Source organism: Nomascus leucogenys, chromosome 19, assembly GCF_006542625.1.
Source record: "Nomascus leucogenys isolate Asia chromosome 19, Asia_NLE_v1, whole genome shotgun sequence".
Lineage (NCBI taxonomy): Eukaryota > Metazoa > Chordata > Mammalia > Primates > Hylobatidae > Nomascus > Nomascus leucogenys.
The window spans coordinates 68,849,926-68,862,239 of record NC_044399.1 but is presented as its reverse complement, the minus strand read 5'-3'; the positions used below and the strand labels follow the sequence as shown (position 1 = coordinate 68,862,239).

General features: G+C 47.1%; 1 protein-coding gene and 1 long non-coding RNA gene across 3 annotated transcripts in view; one reads left to right on the top strand and one right to left on the bottom strand.

Annotated features, from left to right (window-relative positions):
* Positions 1-5,588, bottom strand: part of PIK3R5 (phosphoinositide-3-kinase regulatory subunit 5) — an 87,359-nt gene extending 81,771 nt beyond the window's left edge. The window contains exon 1 of one of the 2 annotated variants that reach the window (XM_030800212.1): positions 5,470-5,588. The gene's annotated coding sequence lies outside the window, so the exon portion shown is untranslated. The remainder of the gene's footprint in view (positions 1-5,469) is intronic. The other variant, XM_030800211.1, reaches the window with a different exon arrangement.
* Positions 5,589-5,749: 161 nt separating this feature from the next.
* Positions 5,750-8,313, top strand: LOC115831538. The gene is made up of 2 exons (XR_004027047.1): positions 5,750-5,876; positions 6,660-8,313. It is a non-coding gene; the product is annotated as an uncharacterized LOC115831538 (long non-coding RNA).
* The last annotated feature ends 4,001 nt before the right edge of the window (positions 8,314-12,314 follow it).

Here is a 12,314-nt window from a genome sequence, read left to right as displayed (position 1 = left end):
CCTCACAGGAGAGGGAGCCCACATACCCCACACACAAGTTGTTGAAAAGAATGCTGGAAAGAATGCACCCAAAAAGCCCTTAGCAAGTATTCATTACATGGTAGGTATTATTATTATCATTGTTATGATTCTCTTTTACTTTATATCTTTCAAGTCTCAACTCAAATTTGACTTCTTCAGAGAAACCTTTCCTTAACCCCTCAACTATATTGAGTTCCCTTTCCATAATCTCATAGTATCCCATAATTCTCACAATTGTAATTAAACAATATGTGTGTTGCATATCTTGTCTATGAGACTGTGAGTTCCACGGGGCAGGAACATTGCCTGTCTTGCTCAGCGTCCTCAGAGCCTGGCACATGCCTGGCACACAGAAGGTGCGCTCCATGCAGAAGTGTTGAATGAACAAGTGAAATGTTAGTGATTAGGCAGGGGCCACATAAAGCATTGAGTGCCAGATTTCCATCCTACAGATGGGGAAACTGACATGCAGAGAGGTATATGGACTTAGCAAAGATCACGTGGCTAGGAGTGGGGGAGCCCGGCAGGAACTGGGCTCCATGTGAGGCCACCTTCAGCCCTCACATCCCAGCCCTGCACTCTAACAAGGAAACCACACAAGCTCATTTGCCTAGGTCAACAACAACAAGACTCCTGAGGACATGAAAATGAAAAGCACACCACTCCCTCCGGGCCCCACCCCCAGCCCCCCACCCCATCCTGTGATCTGGCAACTTCTGCTGTTGCTGTGCATGGACGCTTTGCCTATGAGATCCCAGGGAATTTCAGAGTGACAGCTTGACGCCATGCTGAACATCAAGTGGCTAGGGTGAGCAGGCCATAGCTGTGCCAGGTCATTGGTCCCCCTGTAGGCCTGGGCGGTCAGTGCTATGGTGCAAAGACATAGAAAGCACAATGAAGAAGGAGGGGGTGGTCAGTGCTGAAGGGCAAAGGAAGAGCATCAGGGAAGGATTCAGAAGATGAGGCTTGAGCTGGGCTTCTAAGAGGAACTGGCAGTTCACCAGGAAGGCAGAGGCAGGGAAGGGCAATCTGGGGAGAAGCAACAGCACACACAAAGGTGCAGCGGTCTGCTCAGGCTACGGGAGAGGAAGAAGGAGGGTTGGACCTGGGATGGGTGGTGGGTGTGGACCATCTCTGGAAAGTCATGCAGCTCTGCAGCGTTTTCAGCTGAAAAGTGACTCACGCAGGCCGGACGCAGTCGCTCACGCCTGTAATCCCAGCACTTTGGGAGGCCAAGGCGGGCAGATCACCTGAGGTCAGGAGTTCGAGACCAGCCTGGCCAACATGGCGAAACCCCATCTCTACTAAAAATACAAAAATTAGCTGGGTGTGGGGGCGGACGCCTGTAACTCCAGCTACTCGGGAGGCTGAGGCAGGAGAATCGCTTGAACCCAGGAGGCGTAGGTTGCCGTGAGCCGAGATCACGCCACTGCATTCTGACCTGGGTGACAAGAGCGAAACTCTGTCTAAAAAATAATAATTAAAAAAAATGAAAAAGAAAAGCGACTCACGCAGATGTGTTATCTTACATCACCATGGCAGCAGGAGAGACGCTCCCATGGAAGCAGGAGTCTCCCATGGATGCCAAACTCTAAGGCCCAAAGTCTGGCAAGCCACTTGATAGACTCAGAAGACTCAAGAAGGACCCAGGATCTTCTCAGTGCCATGAAAGTCATCCATTTCTTCCCATTCATCAGCCCCCAACCCCCTTTTGGGTGTAACTTGCTGTAGCTGTGACTCACTTATCTGGAAGTCACTTAACCGATAACCTCAACTATCCAGAACCTAGCTGCTATCCTAGAAGCAAGCAAGCAAACAAAAGCATCTGGTGGCCACAATTCATGCCCCCCAAATTGTGTTGTATGGGGCATGTGCTTGACACCCACAGGAACACCTAGGCCATCACTTAGGCTTGGTCAACTCTGGTTAAGAGCAGAAGCCAGAGTCAGCCCAGCTCTGGCACCACCTACATGCGCGGCCTTGGCCCTCGGTTTTCTCATATGTGAAATGGGGGCAATAATTGTAGCTACCTCAGAGTGTGACTGTGAAGATTAAAGGACATGACATACTCAGTACAGTGCCCAAAACCATGAAGTCATAGCCAAAGGAGAAAAGGACGGGGAGAAGGATGAAAGAGAAAGAAGCATGAATGTACAAAAAGACACAGGGTACAAAAGAGAATGGCAGGCCAGAATCGTTTGGTGAAAATTTCAAGAAATTATTCGATCATATCCAACATGCTACATTTATAAATGCAAGCAACGTACTTTACAAAGATTTCTTTTAAAACATAATACAATGAAAAGTTCTGATACTTAGAAGGTAGAGCTACTGGAAAAATTAATGTATGAAAGCTATGAGAACAACATAATTCTGTGTGGACCTGTGTATCGCTAACACATACCCCCAAATCTATAAAAAGTACTTTGTATTTAACAGAATCTAAGATGCCATCAATTGTAAGATGCACCATTATTTTGTGTGGCAATAAGGAAGAAATATTATTGCCTATTATAATTGGAAGATGCCATAAACAGTAAAATGCACCTTGATTTCAGTGAAATTCATACAAATTAGCACATTCAGTGCTAAAATGTGAAAATATGTGCATCTTCAAATTGATGAAATATTCTACTATGTAATATATGTTTGCTATGGGAGGGTATCATCTTCCCTTTGGGCAGAAGTCAGATGTACTCTTTCCTTTCTCTCCTCCCACCCCATCTATATCTGAGGCTCAAAAATCAAATTAAACACCTCTCCCTTGACTTGTTAAGGATCACTCTATCTTGTTCTTCCAGGAGCTTTCACTGTTTTTTAAATTTTAGTTTTTGTTTTTGTAAAGACAGGGTCTCACTCTGTCACCAAGGCTGGAATGCAGTGACATGATCGTAGCTCACTGCAGCCTCGAACTCCTGGCCTCAAAGCCTTGGCTTCCCAAAGTGCTGGGATTACAGGCATGAACCACTACGCCTGGCCAGCTTGCTTTCTTAACACATTGGTTCAGGCTTTTAGCTCACCAGCTGAGGCCAAACAGGTGTTCTGGTTCTCAGAGGTCCCACAGGGCCAGCCAGCTCAGTCCCTTGGGATGAGCATCTTTGAAGAAAGGCCAAGTCAGCACAGCTTGAGTGCTCAGTGGAACCCAAGCTGGGGCTTCCAAACTCTAGGCTACCCAGGCAAAAAGGCTGCTGGCTCTCCTCCTCTCCCAGTCCTCAGCCAGCAGGCCCCTGATGGATGGCTAACACAGGGGTATGGAGCAGCCTGCACCCCTGCCTTCTCATCCTCATGCCAACATCAACCCCAAATGCTCTTGTCATCCAGTGCCACCAGTTAGCGTCCAACCTATTCTTCTTCTTTTTTTTTTTGTTTGTCTGTTTCTTTGAGACAGGGTCTCTCTGTGTCTCCCAGGCTCTAGCGCAGTGAAGCGATCATAGCTTACTGCAGCCTCGAACTCCTGGACTCAAGCAATCCTCCCACTTAAGCTTCTTGAGTAGCTGGGCAACCTGTTATTCTTGAGGGCAACAATCAACAGTGAATGGGAGGGAGGAAAGGCAAGCAGGGAGGCAGAGACTGTCTGCTTCTACTGCACCCTGAGGAGAGAAGATAATGAATCATCTCTCTCGTAAGCTAGAGATGAAAGGAAGGAGGTTCTTAAAACCCTAAGGAGACACAGCACACAAAGACCCCAAGCCTTCCTGCCCCCACAGTCCTGGTTTGTGAGGCTTCAAAAAGCAGGGGAGGGAGCCCTGAAGCAAGAAAACAGCTTGACCATCCAAAACTGTCTCCTTTGTCTTCCACGGGTCCCCAGGTGAAGACCCACACCACCACAGCCACACCGAGGAAACACAGAAGCCAGCGTTCTACCAACATCCACAGAGCATCTCCCACGTGCAGCCGTTCTCATCATACATGCCTCACTTAATTTCCCACACTGGGCCAGGCACAGCGGCTCATGCCTATAACCCCAGCACTTTGGAAGGCCAAGGTAGACGGATCGCTTGAGCTCAAGGAATTCGAGACCGACCTGGGCAACATGGCAAAACCCTGCCTCTACAAAAATTACAAAAATTAGCTGGGAGCGGTGGTGCTGACCTGTAATCCCAGCTACTTGGGAGGCGGAGGCGGAGGATTGCTTGAGCCTGGGAGTTTAAGGCTGCAATGAGCCATGATCATGCCACTGCACTCCAGCCTGAGTGACAGAGAAAGACCCTGTCTCAAAAATAATAATAATAATAATAATTCCACACAGCTCTATGGGTCAGTATGACAGCACATTTTACAAATAAGGAGACTGAGGCTGGGTTGGGGGACAGTGTGATGCTGCAGGTCACACAGCTGGATCTGGTTGGAACTTGGGTCTCTTTTCCACATCATGCATGGTTCCCAAGCAACAGCTTCAGCATCGTCACTTAAGGAGCTCATTCAAATTTTTGAAAACTACGGATTCCAGATCCCATCCCTGGAAAGCCATGTTGTAGGGCTGGCTCCAAAAGAGTCCTACCTGCATTCAGCTCTGGGAGCCAGTGCCTTACAGGTGGTCCTGAGGGCAGGAAGGAAAGTGTGGGGTGGATGAGAAGACACGGAAGGAAAACGAGGGTGTCAGTCCAGAGAGGACCTTGGAGGCAGGCTTGGCCTACTTTTAGTCCTCATTCTGCCTAAACCCACCCCTCCTCTCTACTCGGAGTCTTGTTAACTCGCTTTATACCACATCCTGCTGCTTTAATCTCGCCTTCCTTTTCCTTCTGAACAATCTCCTTCCTCCTACTGACCTGAACTTTTTGTGTATTTACCCCAGGCCGGGATGGGCCAGCACGCGCACATGCGCATGCGCGCGCGCGCGCGCGCGCGCACACACACACACACACACACACACACACACACACACAGTCACGCGGGGATGCCCAGTGTGTAAACACAGATCCTCTGAGAGCAGAAAGCGTGCCGTTCTCTAGGACAGCAGCCGCGTCTGGGGCCAAGGCTGGCTAACTAGCAGGCTGAGTGAGGCTCGACGGAGGGCGCCTTACGCGGGCACTTCCATGACTCCCAGGTTCTGACGGCACAGGAGCCCTGACGCCCACGCTCACGGACAGTTCCCCGCTGGAGCAGGCAGGGTACCTGACCCTACGACACAGGGCGACCTGTGTCGGAGGCAGGAGGCTGAGGACACGCTGCACAGAGCCGCCCAGCAGAGGTTACCCGGATAACGATAAGTGGTCCCCGCGACGCCCCTTAAGTCTCTAGGGTTATCTGGAGCGCAGGTTTGCAGAGCCGCTGCTCCCGCGGTGGGCCAGGTCCACGGGGCCGGAAGATAGCAGAATCTGTCCAGCCCCCGGGCTGCGGCGGCTGCTCGCTGAGCCCACTCTCCCCGACGGTCCCCAGCTTGCTCCAGCTCTGCCTGGAGCTCCCACGCGTGCCCTCCGCACCCGCCCTGGCCGCCCAGTCACACACCTGCAGTCCCCGCCGGGCGCGCCGAGCCCCTCTCCAGCGGCGACTCCCTGCGATTCGGGTGACCGTCGGGACCACCGCGCCCCAGCTGGAGCCGCGCGGCGAGCCGCAGCATCTGCCCAGCCTGGGCTCCTCCGGCGGGCGGGGAGCGGGGCGGGGCCTGTCAGGGGGCGGGGCCTAATGGGGCGGGGCTGACCGCGGAGCCGGCCTCTCCAGCCACCTGGTGGCCGGGCCGCGTCAGCCAGGTGCGCGCCCGGCCCCACATCCTCTGGGTCAGGCCCCCGAGCCCGCAAAGCGTCCGAGAAGCAGCCCCGGCTCTGACCCGCCAGCCCTCAGAAGAAGCAGACCCTGGCCGGTGCATGGCAGTGGCCCGAGGGGTGCCAGCGCGGAGCACCAGCGACCTCCCAGGAGTAAGGGGAGGTTAGGCCCCCGCGTCGGAAGGGCGGCTTTGGCCCGGCAGGAGGGCTGGGCGGGGCTGGGGGGCAGGTCTGGGGTGGGGGCTTCGGGGAAAGACGAGAAAGAGGAAGCTCCGACGAGCTGCTTCCTTCTCTCACTGCGACCCACTTCCTCTTCCTACTTCTATTTTCTTTCTTTTTTTTGTGTTTTTGTTTTTTTTGTTTTTGAGACGGAGTCTCGCTCTGTCCTCAGGCTGGAGTGCAGTGGCACGATCTTGGCTCACCGCAACCTCCGCCTCCCGGGTTCAAGCGATTCTCCTGCCTCAGCCTCCCGAGTAGCTGGGACTACAGGCGCGCGCCACCACGCCAATTTTTTGTATTTTTACTAGAGACGGGGTTTCACCACGTTGGCCAGGATGGTCTCCATCTCCTTACCTCGTGATCCGCCCACCTCGGCCTCGCAAAGTTCTGGGATTACAGGCGCGAGCCACCGCTCCTGGCCACTATTTCTATTTTCTTTGGGTGCCCTTAACCCTTAAAATGCCTGCACTACTGCTGTGCAGACAGGCACCTTGACCCGCATCCTTCTGCAGGAACCTTCATAGAAATACCAGCCAGTCCCGGCGTTCAGCACTGCCGCTCCAGCCTCTGGCTGGACTTCCTGCCCTCCCTGGCCGGCACCAAGGCTACTGTCACCTGAGTGGTTTCCCCAGCCCCTGGGGAAGGGAGTGAGGGTGTGCGGGAGTTCCTGCCTCCAGGGTCAAGGCCCTCTTCTTGCCTCCTCCTTTTCTCCCCCAGACGACGTTGCAGACGATGCTCTATCAAGAGTTGGAAGGACTTCCCAGGGAATCCCACAAGACACTGCGCTTCCTATGCCTCCTTTCCCTTGTTTAAAAAATGGGGATAAGAAGATTGGCTACTGCTCCGACAGCCCTCGTAATGGAAGAGTAGCACTTCATTTGTGGGTTAACAAAGGGCGACGCTGAAATCTCCACTTCCACTATTGAATGGAACTGTGTCATAATATCTGTTAGAGGCGTGCAAGCTCGGCCACAAGGTCATGGTCATACGTTATTGTTGGTCAAAAGCCGCAGCCCTACCTGAGGCTTTGAGAGATATGAACACCAATGACTTTTCTTTTCCTGACTCCCGAAATACCAAGAAAAAGCAACTTCCCCAAATGGACAGAAACAGAAAGTACCCTTGGTTGAACACAGAGGCCTGGTTCCAGCCACCGTTAGAAGTGGGAAGGAACTCAGACCCGCTCTCCTGCCTCATCCCCAATCCCTACCCCACACGTCACCCTTTCACAGAGAAGGAACCAGAGCCACCAAGGGCTGAGAGAGGACTTGATAAGGATTCTAGTCTTCTGTCTCCCCTGTCCCCACCTTTTCCACCACAAAAATATGGATATTTGGAGGAAGAGGAGAAGAGGGAAGGTACACACCATGCAAAGGAAGAAAATGGCAGAACTGCTCTGGAATCAGGAATTCAGGAGCAAGAATGACACAGTGTGTGCCAGATGGAAATGCTGGATTAGGAGAGCACTTGGAAAGGCAAATAATCTGCCAGAGAAATTATGGGATGCCCGCCTTCTGAAAATGGAGGAAAACTGCAAAGGAGTGGCTCATTGGTGCTCACTCCCAGGGCTCTGAGCATCCCAAGAAGCCAACTTGGTCCCATCGTACATCCCCTCAGAAGTAGGCATTCTCCTCTCCACCTGCAGCTGTGACCCAGATATGGAGCCTGCATGTTATGCCACCCCGTCAACACTGAGTTCTGTCTGTGTCTCCCTCTCCCAGATCTGATCAGCACCTGACACCTATCCATCCTCCATTTCCCACCTCCCCAAAGCTGCTGGAAAAACTCTGAAAGGTACCTCTGTAACTCATTAAGCATCTGATTATGTACCTCTTTCTACAACTCCTTTGTTGCTTTGTTTTAAAATCTATGGCTCTTTGAAATCACTCTCCTTCCTTTCACTGCCTAATGTTTTCAAAGAAGAGTCTACCCCTGTCTCCGCTTCCTCATCTTACATTTATTCCTCAATTCTCTGAACAGAGACCACCAGGGAAACCCCAAATGTCAGCTCCAGTGGTTTCATTTTCTTACCTCACTATAGCATTTAGCACCACTCCTTCTTGAAAATCCCCTCCTTGGCTTCTCCTCCACCTCTCGCCATGATTTCTGTTTTCTTCTTCTGGCTTCATTTCTGCATCATCCCTTAAACATTACAATGCTTGAGGTTTCAGATGAGGCTGCTTCTCCCTGGGCAATCTTATCCATTCCTATCATACTGATCCCTCCCAAACTATCGCCCAGACTTCTCTCTTGAGCTCCAGATCTGTAATTCCAAGTGTTTTCTGTACATCCATATCTGGATAATCAATTCAAAAGCCTTTTAATTACTCCATGCCCTAAAATAAATTCCTCATCTTCTCACAAACTCCTTCTCCTGCCTTCCCTATCTCAGTTGACATCATTACTATCCACCAGTGGATGGTAAGGTTTCTAGTAACTTATAGCCAGAATATATAAAGAACTCCCACAACTCAAAAGTAGTAAAGACAAATAATCCAATTTAAAAATGGGCAAAAGACTTGAACAGACACTTCAACAAAAAAAAGCTATGCGCATGGCCAATAATCACATGAAAAGGTGCTAACATTATGAGTCTTTGGGGAAATGCAAACTTAAGCCATGAGTTACCACTTTACAGTCATTAGAATAGCTAAAATTCATACTGAAAACAGCAAATGTTGGCAAGGATGTGGAGGAACCGAAACACTCATATATTGCTTGTAGGAGTGTAACATGGCACAACAAGTTTGGGAAACTGATTGGCAGTATCTAATAAAGTTAAATATACATCTACCTGTGACCTAGAAATTCCACTCCTAGGTATATATCCAAGATAAATGAATGTGTATATCCCCACAGAAACATATATATGAATGATTGTAGCAACTTTATTTATAATAGCCCCAAACTGGAAACACCCCAAATACCATTAATAGTAGAATGATTTTTTGTTAAATTGTGGGATATTCATACACTGGAATGCTACTCAGCAGTAAAAAGGAATAAATGACTGATGCATGTGTCAACATAGGTGAATCTCACAAAAATTATGTTGAGCAAAAGAAGCCAGACACAAAAGAAAATATAGTGCATGATTCCATATATATGAAGTTCAAGAACCAGCAAACTAACTGATAGTGATAGGAATCAGAATGATGGTTATCTTGGGGGAAGGGAACAATTTAGCCAGAAAGGGGACATGAGTGAGCTTTCTGGGGTGGTGTTTTTATCTTGATGGTGGTTAAATGGTGTCTGCATATGAACAAGTTAGTGAGATGTTCACTTAAAAGTTACATATTCTGCTCTTTGTCAATTATATCCCAGTACATAAAATATGTGAGAAAAGAAAATCCATGTTGGTCTTCCTGTCACCCAGTGCAGTGGCATGATCAGTGCTCACTGCAGCCTCAAACTCCTGGGCTCAAGCCATCCTCTTGCATCAGACGTGCTTAGCTAATTATTATTATTATTATTATTATTATTATTATTATTATTATTGGTAGAAATGGAGTCTTGCTATGTTGCCCAGGCAGGTCTCAAACTCCTGGGCTTCAACAATCCTCCCAACTGGGCCTCCCAAAGTGCTGGAATTACAGGTGCAAGCCACTGTGCCTGGCTGACGTTGGGCTTTTATATCTTCATGCCCTTCCTCTGTCTGTCCCCTCTGCTTAAAATACCTCTCTCCACTTACTTATTTGACTGAATGCTTACTGACTATTCATGATAATCAGCAGAACCACCTCAACTTCTATTCCAGAATAAATATAGACTCCCTCCTGGTAAAAATAAGTGAAGAGAAAAATTAATGATACGAAAGCACAAAAAGATTCAAACTTTCAACAGAAAGGAACATGGTCAGAGAAAATTAGTTTTCTTTGAAATGAAATTTCCACAAGAAGAAGAGGAAAAAAAAATTTAAACATATTTCTCTTTTGTGTTTTTAATAATATGTGGGAGGATATTGTATTTGCAAGTGTAGTGGATTAAGAAATTACAAACTGAAATTACAAGGAATCATTAAGAAATTGCAAACCGAAATTAGGAAACATTTTTAGCTTGCTAAATTTAAACCTCAGTGGAAACAATGAACAGAAGATTGGGAACTGAAGAAAGCTGAATGTGTGACCCAGAATGCAAGCTTGAAAATGTATCCTAGAATTCAGAAGAGAAAAGATGATCTGTGATAGCTAGACTATAGAGGTCTAATATGCGTATAACGGTAATTCCACAAGGAGAGAGAGGAGAAAATAAATAAAATATATGGCAGAAGAAATTTTCTCTGAACTAAAGGAAGATTTGCATCTTCTACGCAATATCTTAACTTTCCTGGTAAGATATAAATTACCAAAAATTGACTTGAGAAGAGATACACTCTGAATAGACCAATAACCATGGAATTGTATAAATTATCAAAGAACATCTCTCTTGAAAGTCTCCATGTCTTGGTAGTTACATAGATGACTTCTATCAAATTTTAAAGGACAGAATTCTACCATGGGTTTAAAAAAATACTACCATGAAAAATATAGTGTGCTAACCTTTCATGTAAAAAAGAAAGAGAAATAAGAAAATATGCATGTATCTTCTCATTTGTAGAAAAACAAGTACAGGAAGGATAAACCAGAAACTGATGAGATTGGTTACCTACAGTGGATAGGTAGGGATAGTCTGGAAAGAATGGGAGATTGAGGGTGAGGACAGAAGGGATGGGAGAAATGACAATTCTCTGAGTATGCTGTTTGTACAGTTCTTACTTTGAGGACCATGATAATGCTACACATATCCCCATCTCACCCTAAAATAGTAAGTTTACATCAATCAGGATGTGATGGGAACCCAAAACTGAATATGAACAGTAACAAATGAGCCTAACTCTATTACAAATGAATGATGTAACCATATTGAGGAAGGAGAAGACAAAAGGAACTAACCAAATAACATAGAAAACCATATTTTGACTATATACTATAAGTATGTGCCCCATCCAATCTTATATTGAAATGTAATCCCCAGTGCTGGAGGTGGGGCCTGTTGGAAGGTGATTGGATCATGGGGGCAGATTTCTCATGAATGGTTTTGCACCATCCCTCTTGGTACTGTCCTCTTGAGAGTGAGTTCTCATGAGATCTAGTCATTTAAAAATGTGTAGTACTGGCCAGGTGCAGTGGCTCATGCCTGTAATCCCAGCACTTTGGGGGGCCAACGTGGGCGGATCACAAGGTCAGGAGATTGAGACCATCCTGGCCAACATGGTGAAATTCCGTCTCAACTAAAAATACAAAAATTGGCTGGGTGTGGTGGTACATGCCTGTAATCCCAGCTACTTGGGAGGCTGAGACAGGAGAATCGCTTGAACCAGGGAGTCAGAGGTGGCAATGAGCCAAGATCACACCACTGCACTCCAGCCTGGCGACAGAGTGAGACTCCATCTAAAAAAAAAAAAAAAAAAAAAAAATTGTGTAGTACCTCCCGCCTTGGTCTCTCTTGCTCCTTCTCTGGCCATGTGACATGCAAGCCCCAACTTTGCCTTACACCACAATTGTGAGCTTCCAGAGGCCTCCCTAGAAGCCAAAGCCACTACACTTCCTGCACAGCCTGCAAAACTGTGAGCGGATTAAACCTCTTTTCTTTATAAAAATTACCCAGTCTCAGGTGTTTCTCTATAGCAATGTGAGAACAGACTAATACAAAGGCTAAAGATGGAAAAAAAAAACCACAACTTGTACCACATTGTGTTGGTATTGCTGCTTAAGGGGTCTGTTCTCTGATGAGCAAATCTAGATCTCACAGGTGTATGGGTTAGAAATTCTGAAACTCTTTTATATATATGTGAAGATTGAACAAATAAGTAAATATATTGTGAATAATGAGAGACAAGTTTTTTGGTGTTGAGGAAGGAAGTTACAAATAAGGAAAGGTGGAAGGCTAGAATGAATGTGGTGGTGTTAGATAAGAATTGGAAGTATCAGTATATACTCATGGTTTTTAATAGTTAGATACATAGATAAATATATAGATAAAGAGATAGATGTATGTATATTTCCCAGCTCTGATGATGGAGCCTAGAGGTAATGATATCCCACTAGGGGTGAGCACACCTAGCTTCCAGATATTGGTTTCTAAATATCATTCTCCAATAAAAGGAACCAGGCTCCTTGGAGGAATGTCTGATTGAAGGGCCATGACAGGGAAAGAACAAGATGAATCTAGAACATCTTGTGGTACTAGAAAATAATAAAATGCTCAAGAAATGATTAATGTTTGTCAAAAGAATGCAATAACCAACTCGAAGGGGCTCCCAGTGACCAAATCCGGAACAAGCTGAGTAACACAATAATGGTAGTTACGGGTTATAGCTTATAGAATAAAATA